This window comes from Saccopteryx bilineata, chromosome 6 (genome assembly GCF_036850765.1).
Source record: "Saccopteryx bilineata isolate mSacBil1 chromosome 6, mSacBil1_pri_phased_curated, whole genome shotgun sequence".
NCBI lineage: Eukaryota > Metazoa > Chordata > Mammalia > Chiroptera > Emballonuridae > Saccopteryx > Saccopteryx bilineata.
The window spans coordinates 23040281-23056381 of record NC_089495.1 but is presented as its reverse complement, the minus strand read 5'-3'; the positions used below and the strand labels follow the sequence as shown (position 1 = coordinate 23056381).

The 16101-nt window shown below is 45.4% G+C and overlaps 1 long non-coding RNA gene and 1 pseudogene across 1 annotated transcript; both read left to right on the top strand.

The window, feature by feature from the left end:
• Positions 1-353: 353 nt before the first annotated feature.
• On the top strand, positions 354-14277 carry LOC136307795 (uncharacterized). The gene is made up of 3 exons (XR_010726006.1): positions 354-516; positions 11866-11976; positions 14015-14277. It is a non-coding gene; the product is annotated as an uncharacterized lncRNA (long non-coding RNA).
• LOC136308285 (small ribosomal subunit protein eS4, X isoform-like) lies at positions 8752-9940 on the top strand (annotated as a pseudogene).
• Positions 14278-16101: the final 1824 nt, after the last annotated feature.

The following is a 16101-nucleotide window of genomic DNA, read 5'->3' as shown; positions in this document are numbered from 1 at the left end:
GAATCTGCCGGCACTTCATTGCAATGGACCTGGGGCAAGCATAAGTTATTTGACCTCTCTGGAACTTAGTTTCCTCATTTGTAAAAAGGGAGGACAATAATAATCATGTGGCAGGCCGCTGTCAGTATTATTGATAATTAATTTAAAATTACAGGCTGTTCCACCGAAGGCTCTCAGTGAATCAGGCGTACTGGTATTCATGGTATTCCTGCCTTCAGGGACAAGGACTCTGGCCTTGGCCTTATGACTGGCTTGGATAACGAGACATAACTGTAACACAGCAGAAACGTGACCAGACTTTACACACTGGGGCTTACCTTTTTGGAATCCAGGTGCCACATAAAGATGTTTACCTTATGTTAAAGGAGAGGTCTCGGTCTCCCAGTGCCGCTGCCGAGTGGGGCCGTCTTAGACTTTCCAGCCCTGGCCAGCACACCAGCTGTACACAGATGCTCGAGGGAGCCCAGGCGAAACCAGCAAAAGGACCACCCAGCGAACCACAAAATCATAGAAATAGTAAGTGGTTTTTGCTTTAAGCCAATAAGTCTCAGGATAGCTTGTTAAGCAGTAATACATAATGACTACATTAATTACTACTGTTATGATGTTTTTACTTAGAATACCGCTGATACCAAACGTGTGGGTTTTATTCCCTGCACCAGTTGGTGTCTGGAGAGTCGGAGAAGGACCTGGAGATACTAACTCCCCAGAGTTCTGTGGACCCTGCATGTTAGGGGTTCAGTTCCACAAGATGGCCTCCACTTCCGAAGCCAGTTAGAAGTCAAGACCCCTCCTACTTCCTGTCAGCCAGCTATATCAGGGGTCTCCAAACTACAGCCCCGCATGCGGCCCCCTGAGGCCATTTACCCGGCCCCTGCCGCACTTCCGGAAGGGGCACCTCTTTCATTGGTGGTCAGTGAGAGGAGCATAGTTCCCATTGAAATACTGATCAGTGTGTTGATTTAAATTTACTTGTTCTTGGCCCTGGCCGGTTGGCTCAGCGGTAGAGCGTCGGCCTGGCGTGTGGGGGACCTGGGTTCGATTCCCGGCCAGGGCACATAGGAGAAGCGCCCATTTGCTTCTCCACCCCCCTCCTCCTTCCTCTCTGTCTCTCTCTTCCCCTCCCGCAGCCAAGGCTCCATTGGGACAAAAGATGGCCCGGGCACTGGGGATGGCTCCTTGGCCTCTGCCCCAGGCGCTAGATTAAAAAAAAAAAAAATTTACTTGTTCTTTATTTTAAATATTGTATTTGTTCCTGTTTTGGTTTTTTACTTTAAAATAAGATATGTGTAGTGTGCATAGGAATTTGTTCATAGTTTTTTTATAGTTTGGCCCTCCAACAGTCTGAGGGACAGTGAACTGGCCCCCTGTGTAAAAAGTTTGGGGACCTCTGAGTGATATAATCACTACAGTCACTCAGAGAACTCAGGAAGATGGTTTACTTACTATTACTAGTTTATGATAAAGGATACAATTCAGGAATAGCCAAATGGAAGAGACGCATGGGGCGAGGGTGGAGATTCAGCACGGAGCTTTCACGCGTTCTCTGGGAACGCCCCCTTCCCAGAACCCTGATGTGCTCACCAACCCAGAAGCTCTCTGAACGCTGTACTTCAGGGGTTCTACAGAGGTCCCGTTACACAGGCATAATTAATCAGATCATTGGCCATTGGTGATGAGCTGAACCTCCCCAGATGTCAGGGGGTAGTGATGAAAGTTCCAACCCTCTAAGCACGTGGTTGGCTTCTATGGCAATCACCCCCTTTTTGAAAGTAGGTAGGCCCCACCAATCAGGTATGTTGATAGGCGTTTATTAGAAATAATAAAAGATACTCCTCTAACACCTATGAATCAGGAAATTCCAAGGGTTTTAGAAGTCCTTGTGCAAGGAACCAGGGATGAAGACCAAATATATACTTATTGTACCACAATCTAATACTCATATTGTAAAAATTCTTATGTGTGCCTACTATGAGCCCAGCACTGTGCTAGGCTTTAGGATTACAATAGTGAACAAGATCAATGTGGACCTTTCTGTCATGGAACTCATTCTAAGTGGGAAGACAGATAAAATAAATAAATAACTGCACATTATTTTGTGTACTATGAAGGACAAAATTAGCACAACAGAGAAAAGCATTGAAGGGGGGATTTGGACTAAACTTGCTCAACTTAGTTTTTTTGGGGGGGGTTTTTTTTTGTTTTTTTTTTTTTACAGGGACAGAGAGAGAGTCAGATAGAGGGATAGATAGGGACAGACAGACAGGAACAGAGAGAGATGAGAAGCATCAATCATCAGTTTTTCGTTGCGACACCGTAGTTGTTCATTGATTGCTTTCTCATATGTGCCATGACCTCGGGCCTTCAGCAGACTGAGTAACCCCCTGCTCGAACCAGTGACCTTGCGTCCATGCTAGTGAGCTTTTTGCTCAAGCCAGATGAGCCCTTGCCCAAGCTGGCAACCCCGGGGTCTCGAACCTGGGTCCTTCCGCATCCCAGTCTGATGCTCTATCCACTGCGCCACCGCCTGGTCAGGCACTCAACTTAGTTTTAATGAAACATCTATTTGGGTTTTTATTGACATGTGGTTCAGTATAGCATTTGTCCTGAATATAAATTATTTTTTAAAGAAAATATTTTTGGCCTTGGTCTGTTGGCTCAGTGGTAGAGTGTCGGCCCAACGTGTGGATGTCCTGGGTTCAATTCCAAGTCAGGGCACACAGGAGAAGTGCCCATCTATTTCCCACCCCTCCCACTCTCACTTCTCCTTCTCTCTCTCTCTCTCTCTCTCTCACCCTCCTGCAGCCATGGCTCTATTGGAGCAAGTTGGCCCTGGATGCTGAAGATGCCTCCATGGCCTCTGCCTCAAGCACTAAGAAGAACTCTGTTGCTGAGCAAAAGAGCAAAGCCCCGAATGGGCAAAGCATCGCCCCCTAGTGGGCTTGCTGGGTAGATCCCGGTTGGGGTGCAAGCAGGAGTCTGTCTCTCTGCCTCTCTTCCTCTCACTGAATATAAATAAATAAATAAATAAATAAATAACGTATTTTTATTTTTGGGAATAGTTTCGGAGTAGTTTTTTTTTTTTTTTTTGATGTTTGTTTGTTTTTTTAAGTTCTTTTTTATTTTATTTTTTACTTTTATTTATTCATTTTAGAGAGGAGAGAGAGAGACAGAGAGAAGAGAGAGACAGGGAGGAGGAGCTGGAAGCATCAACTCCCATATGTGCCTTGACCAGGCAAGCCAGGGTTTTGAACTGGCGACCTCAGCATTTCCAGGTCGACGCTTTATCCACTGCGCCACCACAGGTCAGGCTTCGGAGTAGTTTTTATGTATACCAAATACAGTAAAACTTTGACCAGATGTGCATCTATCATACCTAGACCAACTACTAAAAAAGCTAATCAAGGAGATATACTAAAAAACACAATAATCAATAGAAAATGTTTAAGTAAAGGAAGATAGGGAAAAGATAATAGAAAAATGAAACAGAAAACAAAAAATTAAATAGCAAACATAAACCCTAACAGATTAATAATACATTAAATGTAAATGATCTAAATTCATTCATTAAAAGGCTAAAATTGGAGCCTGATCTGTGGTAGCACAGTGGATAAAGCGTCGACCTGGAATGCTGAGGTCGCTGGTTCAATACCCCAGGCTTGCCTGGTCAAGGCACATATGGGAGTTGATGCTTCCTGCTCCTCCTACCTTCTTTCTCTCTCTCTCTCTCTTTCCCTCTCTCCTGTCTTTCTAAAAATGAATAAATAAAATCTAAAAATAAAAAAATAAAAGGCAAAAATTGGCAGAGTATAAAAATGGCAAACTCTAGTCTACAAGAAACAAAGTTCAAATATAATGATATAGGTAGGTTGAAAATAAAAGGATGGCCATGATACATTATGCAAGCATTAATCAAAACAAAGCAGGAAAATGAAAAGGAACAGTAGCAATTGTCGGTGAGAATGTGGAGAACTTGTTGGTGAGATTATAAAATGGTACATCTATATTGTAAAATCAGTTTGAAATTCCTCAAAAAGGTAAACACGGAGTTACCATATGACCCAGCAATTACACTCCTAGGTGTGTATATATATATATATATATATATATGAGAGTTGAAACATATGTCCAAACAAAAACCTGTATACATGTGCTCAGCCCAGCATTACTCACAATAGCTAAAAAGTAGAGACAACCTAAATGTCTATCAAATGATGAATGGATAAACAAAATGTGGTATATCCATTTATGATCTACTTTTGAAAGCCACATGCCATCATTTCCATCATATTCTATTGGTCACACAAGACCAGGACTGATTACTCTGGCAGAAGGCCATAGAAAGGCATAAATTCCAGGAGGCTAGGATGACTGGGTTATGGCCACCACAGTGCCCCATGGATGAATTCAATTCCTGTTCTACAAACATGCCAGTGTCATATCACCTATTAAATTCCTGAGTTTTGAGTGTTGCATCAGTATTTTTCAACAGTCACTCCTGGCTCCTCAGGGCTGTGCTTTCCTTAGTGTTTTCAAGAGTTCTGAGAATACTGTTTATAATTAGCCAAGCAGTAACTCCCACCCTTGAGCTAACTCCAAGGCTCATTTGCTTGCTTCTCTGAAGGTTTTTAAATAGACAGGGATGTCTTAATGGCATAGTACATTATTTATCTGTTACAGTTTTGGCAGGCAACATAAAATGTGACTTTTTAAAAGAAAAAGTAATATTTTAATTTTATCCTTAAATGACCACAGTTTCTTACTAATGGTATGTGTGCCTGTTGGGCACGGCACAGTTCCTCAATCCATGGAATCAAATTAGACATTTCTACCTACGTTTCCTGGTCTGTTAACTTTTACACAGTACTTATGTTTTATTGTTAAATAAAAGAAAAACCGATGAACACTTTGTTTTTAATCTGTACCATTACTAACAATATTCCAAAGGCTGTCTCGTACATATATTCTTGTTGGTGTGCGGGAACGTTTCTCAGTAGTACTGTAACAGGAACTGCCATCACATAGGGTATTTGCGTTTCTATTCTTACCAGGTAATTCTGAATTGTTCTCCGTAGTCACACTAAGTTATGCTCCTCCCAGAGTTTAGGATTCTCCCTTTTCATCACATCTTTGCCAAATTGAATATTATTAAACTTCTCAATTTCTGCCAATCTTATGAGCATAAAGCCCATCTCATTTTTTTTTAAATTGGGATAAAACACATAAAATAAAAATTACTTGGATCTCATTTTGTAAAATATTTTTCCATTGATTTGAGGAAAAGAGAGAGAGGAAGGGATGGAGGGAAAGGAAAGAGAGAGAGAGGCATCCACTCATTGTTCCATTTAGTTGTGGACTCATTGGTTGCTTTATGTATGTGCCCTGACCGGGGGTGGGGGGGGGTGGGGGGTGAGGGTGTTTAACTTGTGACCTCTGGCATGCTGGGTTGAAGCTTCATGCACTGAGCCAATTGGCCAGCGACACCTGGATCTCATTTTTAATTAAAAATTACACAGAGACAATTGAAGCTTCACATAAAGTTGTAAAAAAAATACAGACAGATACATTGTTTAATGAATTTTTATATATGAACATGCACATGTAACCATTACCCGCATTAATATACAGAACATTTTCTTTAAAAAATTTTTACTTATTGATTTTAGAGAGAAAGGAAGGGAAAGAAACATCAATTTGTTGTTCCACTCATTCATATGTTCATGGTTGATTCTTGTACGTGTCCTGACCAAGGATCAAGCCTGCAACCTTGGCCTCTCGGGATGATGCTCTATCAACTGAGCTACCCGGCCAGGGCTACAGAGGGTTCCTTTGTGTCCCCTCCCAGTCAATGTCACACTCACCAAAGGCAGGTTCTATTGATTGCAAATTTTATTTCATGATAATAATAAACGCAGTGGATGTATTATAAAAAGAAAAGAGGGGTAGTTGTATCTGGTGAGGTTGAGAGCCGCAGTGTCCAGTGAGACCTTCACGGCTGGCGGGTTAGAGGTATCAGGAGCCACAGTGTCCAGAGAGACCTCTACGGCTGGCGGGTTAGAGGTATCAGGAGCCGCAGTGTCCAGTGAGACCTCTACGGCTGGCGGGTTAGAGGTATCGGGAGACACAGTGTCCAGAGAGACCTCTACGGCTGGCGGGTTAGAGGCATCAGGAGCCGCAGTGTCCAGTGAGACCTCTACGGCTGGCGGGTTAGAGGCATCAGGAGCCGCAGTGTCCAGTGAGACCTCTACGGCTGGCGGGTTAGAGGTATCAGGAGCCGCAGTGTCCAGAGAGACCTCTACGGCTGGCGGGTTAGAGGCATCAGGAGCCGCAGTGTCCAGTGAGACCTCTACGGCTGGCGGGTTAGAGGTATCAGGAGCCGCAGTGTCCAGAGAGACCTCTACGGCTGGCGGGTTAGAGGCATCAGGAGCCGCAGTGTCCAGTGAGACCTCTACGGCTGGCGGGTTAGAGGCATCGGGAGCCGCAGTGTCCAGAGAGACCTCTACGGCTGGCGGGTTAGAGGTATCGGGAGCCGCAGTGTCCAGAGAGACCTCTACGGCTGGCGGGTTAGAGGTATCAGGAGCCACAGTGTCCAGAGAGACCTCTACGGCTGGCGGGTTAGAGGTATCGGGAGCCGCAGTGTCCAGAGAGACCTCTACGGCTGGCGGGTTAGAGGTATCGGGAGACACTTTTGCTCCCTTTGCTTATTCCCACTGTCGCCCTAGACGACGGCAGTCTCTGGCACTGTCCCCGGAGAGAGACCACATTACAATGATTAAGTGTTTCTTGATAATAACTAATGATGGCTTTAGGAGCCTCTTCTTACCCCATTCTTGCTATTTCTTATTCATGCAGCCTTTTGTGTTTTTTACTGGAACAGGAGCAAGACAAGGAGCATGGGTGGCTCGAGGCTGCCATCTTTGAGCATCAAGCAACAGGTAGACGCCACGAGATCAGAGAGAGAGAGGGACATGCACTGGCCAACTCTGGCCCGGGCCAGGCTGTGTTCTCTGCACTGTGCTTGATCAGGGTTGGTCACTCTCGGCTGCAGGAACTGAGATTATGGTGCACAGGGAGCTCTCCTGGACATCCCGTGCAGATTTCCTCATTGCACGCTCACAACCGCCCCGTAAAGCAGGTGTTGCTATTGCCTTTTTCTGGATGAAATAATAGAGCAGTTATTTTGAAATCAGGCAGACAGCGATTTCCATCCTCGCTCTGCCGGTTAGCCAACCATGCACATGACCTCGGCCAACTCGCCCACCGATCTGAGTTGTTTCCTGTCTCAAATTGTATAACATATGTGAGGTGTTCTACTCAATAAAATGAATATATGTAATGTTATCAATCATTTTTAAAGATCTAAAACACATCTTGCCAGAGGCCTAACAAGGGGTTTTGGCTTCTGGGCGCAATATGTGAGTGGAATCTCCGGCTGCAGAAATGAAAGCCTCCACAAATGGAAGCAATGTGGGGCAGACCTCAGCCCTACCTTCCTCCTCTCCCTCCCTTCCCCGGCACAGCCTGGACCTCGGGGGCAGAGACTGCCTCTCCCAGCAAGCCTACTCTCTTGGTGGGCCGCTGCAACTGGACGGTGGGAAAGGCTGCTGCTAATTAGCGTCTTAGCATTCCAGGCTTAGCACATTGCCCTTACACTCGGGGACCTGGATGCTCCCTGCCTGTGCGGGTTCGCGGGTCCAGCTCTGATTAGGTGTCTCTGATGGAGAGGCCGTCTGCAATGTCAATATATATTTTCAGAGTCAAACCAGGATGAAATGGTGAAACACAGGGCCTCTTTCCTCTGAATGATGCCCCTCCTTCTGCCTGTCTCTCCACCCTCCCTGTGTGCTCCCTGGTGGCCTGGCCTCTCTGGGACAGAACGGCTGAGTCAGAGGACAATGTCCATTCTTCCCGCACCAGAGCAGTTCAGCCGGGTAATTCACTCCTCCAAGGGCCTCCAGTTCCCCCGTGGTTTGAGTTGCTCTTTCCTCGGTGCCCTCAGAGTCTCCTCTTAATTCCAGCACTTCCTTCCTAGCGCATTCTTCTTCTCTCCCACAACTTCAGGCAACCCTTAACCAGGGCCTCAAATTGCCCTTGTGAGTTCATCAATGCAGGCACCCCTCAGGGCACAGATAGCCCTTAGCCTCAGTCTTGCCTAGTGAAATACACAGCAGGTTTCAGCTTGTGCCCCTTGCTCACTGGCGCCTTTGTGCAGTGCATGATGGGTAGAACTGTCCAGGGAAGCTCTGTCATCAGCTACCATGTTTCATTCATCTCTCTGTCCCCCATTGCCTGCCATTTGTTAATTAAATACCTGTATTTATTCATAAATGGATGAATGAATCACCTATTTTCTGACTCTAGTGACTTATTGGCTAATAGGCAGCAGTCCGGCTAAAGTGCCTAGATAGAGGGTGAGCCAGGAACATTGTAATCATACACGCAAAAGTATGCGGTATCATTAAGGAAGGATTTGTGTTATTCGTGTGTTAACTCATACGTTAGTGAAAGGGGGCTTAGAACCTACTACTTCTATCACAACTAGACACAAGCAACAGACCAGGCCCTTTGAAGGAGATTAATGAGTGTAGGCTATGAGCCTGCTTCCGGGACACTGGTGATTAGTCTGGTTGGAGAAGGAAACGTAACTGTGACTATGACATCAATCTACTCATCACAGAAACTAACAGATCACAACTGTGACAAGTAGGACACGAAGTGGGACATGAAGGACAGTTATGGACATAGGAAATCATGGGCACAGACCCAGCCAGAGAGTTCGCAGCCGGCTTCCCTGCGGAAGTGATATGTGAACCACCAAGTCAAGGGGACAGCAGGTAAAGCGGGGAGAGAAGCACTTTCCAGGCAGGGGTGGGGCTCATGGCAGGCCCTGTCCTGGAAGGAATGATGGCAAGTCGGAAGTAATGAGAGAGCTCGGAGTATAAGAGACGAGAGTGCAGGGCTGGGGAGAAGAGGGAGGAGCAGACCAGGAAGGCCTCGTGGGGAGAAGAGGGAGGAGCAGACCAGGAAGGCCTCGTGGACAGCTCTGGAAGCTGCCTTGTCTTCATCCTAAGAACAATGCAAAGCTATTGCCCTTTCTGTGCCTAGAGCAGCCACGGCTCATGGTCCCAAGAAGCACCTGAAGAGTGTAGCAGCTCTAAAGCATTGGATGCTGGGTGCAGTGACTGGTGTGTTTGCTCCTCGGCCGTCTACCGGTTCCACAGGTACCCGCTCTTACAGGCTGAGACAAAGTCTCTTTCTTACCATTTTCCTAAGGAACAGACTGAAGGACGCCCTGACAGGAGATGGAGTGAAGAAGGTTGGCACGCAGTGGTTTATTAAGATCGATGGCAAGGTCCGCGTAGATATAGCCTGCCCTCCTGGTTTTATGGATGTCATCAGCATTGATAAGACAAGAGAGAATTTCCCTCTGATCTACGACACCAACGCTTGCTTTCCTGTTCATCGCATTACGCCTGAGGAGACCGAGTACAAGTTGCGCAAAGCGAGGAAGACCTCTGTGGGCGCAAAAGGGACCCTTCATCTGGGGACCCATGATGCTCGGACTACCGGATACCCTGATCCCCTTGTCAAGGCGTACAACACTACTCAGATTGGAGACTGGCAAGACTACTGATTTCATCACCTTTGACACTGGCAACCTGTGTATGGTGACCAACGGGAGGTGCTAGCCTGGGAAGAGCTGGCGTGATCACCGACAGAGAGAGACACCCTGGCTCATTGGATGTAGCTCACATGAAACATGCCAATGGCAACAGCTTTGCCACCCGGCTCTCCAACATTTTTGTTATAGGCAAAGGCAACAAGCCATGGATTTCCCTTCCCCGTGGAAAGGACATCCGCCTCCCCGTTGCTGAAGAGAGAGACGAGAGACTGGCGGCCAAACAGAGCAGTAGGTGAAATGAGATCCAGGTGGCATGATTGGAAGTCTTTATTTATTTATTTTATTTAGTGAGAGGTAGGGAGGCAGAGACAGACTCTCAGATGTGCCCCAACTGGGATCCACCCAGCAAGCCCACTAGGGGATGATGCTCTGCCCATTTGGAGTTTTGCTCTGTTGTTCATTAACCGAGATTTTCTTTAGCACCTGAGGCAGAGTTTATGGAACCATCCTCACATCCTCAGTGTCCACGGCCAACTTGCTCCAATCGAGCCATGGCTGCAGGAGGAGGAAAGAGAGAGAGAGAGAGAGAGAGAGAAAGAAGTGAGAGGGGAGGGCCTGGTGAGCAGGTGGGCGCTTCTCCTGTGGGCCCTGACCAGGAATTGAACCCGGGAAATCCACACACCGGGCTGACACTCTACCACTGAGCCAGCTGGTCAGGACCTGAAAGAATCTTTGTACTCAATTAAAGACAATGCTGCAGAAAATGAAAAGGAAGCTATTGAAGTGTTTTAAGCGTATACAATATTGGGTGCTATGCTCTGATTTGTGTTCTGAAACTCCCACTTTTTCTGTCGCGTGGTGTTAAAAACAAGACAAGAGGCCCAAAACAGAGTCACTTATGCTAAGTCCCACATCGCCAAACCAAGATTTAATTACAGTCTTAGCTCTTCCAGAAATGGAATCTTAAACCAGTCAATCAGGATCACCTGGTTAGTACCAGTTAGGTAACCTACCTGATAAGCCTCTGATATCCTCTCCGAAAAGTAATTTTGCAACAACCAACATGCTTTTTTGCCTAGTATGACTCCCTTGCTCCCGTTTCCTTCTGCTGATGAAAGGTTTTCATTTTGTACAGCTCCTTTCTACCTGCTGGGTTGCATGTTGCCCAATGAGAATTTACTTTTGCTCAAATAAACTCTTAAAATTTTAAATATGCTTCAGTTTATCTTTTCACAGTTCAGAATAGAATAGAGGGGGTGAAAATGGGTATAGGTAGACACAGTTAAGAAGTTATTACAATAGCCCAAGAGAGAGAAGATGAGAACTTGAACTTGGGTGATGGTGATAAGAACTATAGGAAAGTAAACAGCTTTTTTTTTTTTTGTATTTTTCTGAAGCTGGAAACGGGGAGAGACAGTCAGACAGACTCCCGCATGCGCCCAACCGGGATCCACCCGGCATGCCCACCAGGGGGCAATGCTCTGCCCACCAGGGGGCGATGCTCTGCCCCTCCGGGGCGTTGCTCTGTTGCGACCAGAGCCACTCTAGCGCCTGGGACAGAGGCCAAGGAGCCATCCCCAGCGCCCCGGCCATCCTTGCTCCAATAGAGCCTCAGCTGCGGGAGGGGAAGAGAGAGACAGAGAGGAAGGAAAGGGGGAGGGGTGGAGAAGCAGATGGGCGCCTCTCCTGTGTGCCCTGGCCGGGAATCGAACCTGGGACCCCCGCACGCCAGGCCGACGCTCTACCACTGAGCCAACCGGCCAGGGCCAAAGTAAACAGATTTTAGAGATAGAACCAATACTGTTTAGGAACAGTCTGCACGTGCTGAGAACGCAATCTAGATTTCTGGCTTTTGCAACTTTATCGATAGCGGTGCCAGTTTTTGGAGAGAAGTTCTATAGTTTGGTATTTGGAAGTGTTCAGTTTGTGACAGAAGGCTTGCAGATTGCGAAGGAGGATATGTCAGATAGGCAATTGGCTATAAAGTCTGGGCTGGAGAGATAAATATGCAAGTTGTCCACCTACAGAGGGTGCCAGGGCTTTTATAATGAAGAAGGTCACATAGGAGAAAAAAAACAGAATAAGGAGGAGTGCATCTAGTCCCTTCTGGTACCTCTGGGTTTACCGTAGTTTTAATTGCTGAGCGGAAGAGGAAGGGTCTGCAGAGGGTTGGGATGAGGCCGGGTGATAGGAGCGGTGCGTGCAGCCAAAGGAGTAATCTCCAGAATGAATGGTCGCTTTAGTTCACCGCTGCTGAGAGGCTGAAAAGCGGATGGACGCTCACCTATTGGCTTTGGCAACAAGGGCATCTTTGGTGATATTCCTGCGAAGGCTGAAGCGAGACCATGGAGGCCGTGAGTACCGACTACTCATTGGAGAAGTTTGGTAGCAAAGGGGATGTGAGTGGAGATGGCTTGTCAACAGTGTGTGTTTTTTTTTTTTGCTCTTTTTGGAAATGATTTTTTACTCTATTTGGAAATGGAATCAATAGAAAGATTCCAGGAGCCAGAGGTCAAGAACGAGAGAGAGAAGGGATAATGGACCGTTTTCTGTTCATACGAAGGGCTCTTGGCCAAGAGTCAAGGCAGGAATGAGGGTCTGGCTTTTGGTAGAAGAGACAGCACCCTTGCCATAACAAGAGGAAAAGGTTGGCTTTTCATTGGCGTTGGCAAGAAGAGGAAATTGCTGTCTCAGCCCCCTCTATTTCACTGCACAGTAGGAGCAAGGTCGCCCGTGGAGAGTGAGGGGGTCTGGGGAGAGGAGGGTGGGATTGAAATCGTGCCCGTGAGAGTAAGAGAGCACGTGGAGTGGCAGAGCCTAACGGTATTACTCAGGAGTTTCAAGGAACCATTCGTAGAATGGAACCAATCTGGCCAGGGTCAAAGTCAAATCTGTTTCATTTATGAACACAGTGAAGAAAGGTCACTAGAAATGCAAAGATGATTAAAAATCAGTCCTTCGTCTCATGGGCTCATAGTCTAGCAGAAAGTTTCAAGGATGTGAGTAAGGATTACGTTTGGTTGGGAGTAACAGAGAAGTCCAAAACAACAGTGACTTAAACTAAACAGAAGTTTATTTCTCTCCCCAAAATGACATATATAGTAGCTCAGAGCTAGTGTGGCACCAGTGTTGTGAACCAAGACTTTTCTCCTGTTACTCTGACGTGCACGGCTTCCATTCTCAAGATTGTCTCATGGTCTCAGGTGGCTGCCATCGACCCAGCCATTACATTGCTATTCCAACCAGCGGGAATGAGGAACAGAAGTGGCAAACCAAGGGGAGAAGAATGGGGTGGGGGCAGAGGGAGTAAAAAGGGACAAATATACAGTGACAGAAAATGATTTGCCTTGGGTGATGGGTATACAACATACCCAGCAGTTCAAATGCTATAGAAACATTTACCTGAAACCTATGTAGTCTTATTGATCAATGTCACCCTGTTAATTTTCTAAATAAAAAAAGAAAAGAAAGCTGTCACATATTATTTCTACTTGCATCTCACTGGCCAGAACTAATCACATGACTATACTTGGCAGTAAAAGAACCTGACAAATGTCAGTCTTATTCCATTCAGCCATGTGCCAAACACAAGCATAGGGAAAGGAAGTTTAATTACTAAGGAAGAGGGAAAGAACAAAAATTAGCAATAACTAGAAGTCTCTTTCATATAAGTAAATAAATAGGTGAATGCAGTGCAGTGATAAAGCTTAAAAATAAAGTTCAGAAAAAGGAGGAGTCAACTCAGCCTGAAGAAGTTAAGAAAAGCTTTACAGAGGAGTTCAAGTTGGGGCTTTTGGGGTGCAATTTACAGAAAGCACCTAGGGGCAGATAAGCAGCTATTCCTCCATGTTCTCTCTCTTCTTTCACAGAAGAGAGAATTCAACTCAAATGCTATATTCTCATGAATAGAAAATAAACTTGATTCTAAGTTTCGTTTTGCTAGAACTTTAGCAACTCAGTTGTCACCTCTGATGGGCAGTAACATGTCCCAGGAATATAAAGTGTGCACTGTAAACTGCTACAGGACATTCTATTCACCACAAATTTCCATGAACTGGCATTTTAAAATCATGACAGTGCAATTACAATCGATAGCAAAGCTAGAAGACACAAAATTGTTTCACAAAATCAATTAAAAGTAAAGTTATAGATTGTGTGAAAAAGAGACGCTTTCAACTAGACTGCTAGTTGCACGCTGCTGCCAATTGAAAGACTACATTTCCTAGCCTTCCTTGCAGCTAGATACAGCCATGTGACGAGGTCCATGCCCCTAGGATGTGACTAAAAGGATAGGTGCACCTTCTGTGTTTCTTGCTTAAAAGGAAATTGCTTGCATTCCACTTTTTCTCTTTCCCTTTCCCACGCTGAATCATGGATGGGATCATGACCCAGCTTTGTCCGTGCCACCAAGGACAACTGCCCAGGAATGATGACACAGGACAATATCTCATGGCTGACGACACGCAACAAGATGGGAAGAAGCCAGAAGCTCACCCAACCTGATGGAGAAGTTCATAAATGGAATCTTCTCTAGGCCAGTGTGTGTGTGTGTGTGTGTGTGTGTGTGTAGATGTCTCTTTAACAGAGCAGCTTAGCCCCTTCCTAGCTGGAGTAGGCAGTGAGCTTCTCCAGAGCAGAGATAAAATCTGTTATCTTTTTATCTTCAGCATTCAGCACATCACCTTATAAAAAAAAATGTTCAATAAACCTCTGCTGATTGAATGGGTGCCTGAATTGGTAAGATCTAAGGCCATAAAAGGCAAGTTAGATCAATCTGAAGGGCCTGGGGTGTTCTAGTTAGGAATTTGCACTTTGCCCACATTTAGGTACCGTGGAAAGTTTCAAAGTCGGGACGAAGAGCTTTGCATTTTCAGGCTTCCCTGAATCGTGTCAGCTGGTGGCACCTGCTGGCAAATTGAAACACTGCAGCCTCACCAAGCTGTGTGATTCTTCACTCGAAGTGAAGAAGAGATAGGAAGTTGTTAAATACATATTGTAAGTTACACAAGTGTGAGGGCTAATACCAACGTGATAAAAAAACAACAATCTGTAAATACTCTAGTCTAGCCAATCCCTGTAATGGTTTCTGTAGTGGGGATGCTGTAAACTTTAGACATGGTTCCTGGTTTGGGAGTTCAGGATTGGTGTTTTTTTTTTTCAACAAATGTGTCTCTGTCCTTTGATCTTGATAACTGTAAAATGTCTCTCTTACCCATCCCCTCTTCCTGTAATTCTTTCTTGTCCACTTGCACTGACTTATGCTTTTCTTATTTTTACCAAAGGAATTAAATAATCATCATGGCAATGCTATTTGAGTCAACTTGTGACTGATTAAAAAGAAAAAAGAACTGCAACCCAAGAAACAAAACAAACACCACAAACTGTCATGTAAAATGATCAACGCTCTCAGATAAGATAGAGCAGCAGAACTCTGGCTGGGCCCCCTGGGAGATTCTTCTCAGTTCTCAGTTTTGAGAGATGTTCTGTTCCTAAGAATAAGTACCTAGCAAGTATGCTTTGCCCTTTAGCTTTGGTCTCTAGGAGATTTGGAGAACATTTCTGGTCTCCTCTCAGCAGCTGTGTAAGACTGTGCTTTTCTCTGTGCCAATAATATACCTGAGTTTTAAATCTTTATTTTTTGTTTTTGTAAACCACCTCAGATCTCTAATACAACATATGAATAAACATTAGAATGAATGACCCAGCTTAAAAAGTGCCCAGCCCTGGCTCATTGGTAAGAGCATTGTCTTGATACACCAAGGTTGTGAGTTTGATCCCAGGTCAGGGCACATAAAGAAGCAAGCATTCATTGAATGCTTAAATAAGTGGAACAAAAATTAATGTTTCTCTCTCTTATCCCCCTCTCTAAAGTCAATAACTAAAAAATAATTTCTAGCCCTGGCAGGTTGGCTCAGCGGTAGAGCGTCGGCCTGGCGTGTGGCTGTCCCGGGTTCAATTCCTGGTCAGGGCACATAAGAGAAGCACCCATCTGCTTCTCCACCCCTTCTCCTTCTCTTTCTCTCTCTCTTCCTCTCTCACAGCCATGGCTCAATTGGTTCGAGCACATCAGCCCTGGGTGTTGGGGATAGCTCCATGGAGTATCCACCTCAGGTGCTAAAAATAGCTCAGTTGTGAGCATGGCCCCAGATGGCAGTTGCCGGGTGGATCCTGGGCACATGTAGAGTCTGTCTATCTCTCTTGCTCTCACTTGGGAAAGGAAGAAAAAAATAATAATTTTTTAAAAAATTGTCCAGGGGCCTGACCTGTGGTGGCACAATGGATAAAGCATCGACCTGGAATGCTGAGGTCACCGGTTCAAAACCCTGCACTTGTCTGGTCAAGGCACATAGGGGAGTTGATGCTTCCTGCTCCTCCCCCCTTTCTCTCTCTCCTCTCTAAAATAAAAATAAATAAATAAAATAAAATAAAATAGCCAAAATAAGAAAAAAAATAAAAAATAAAAATAAAAAGTATCCAGG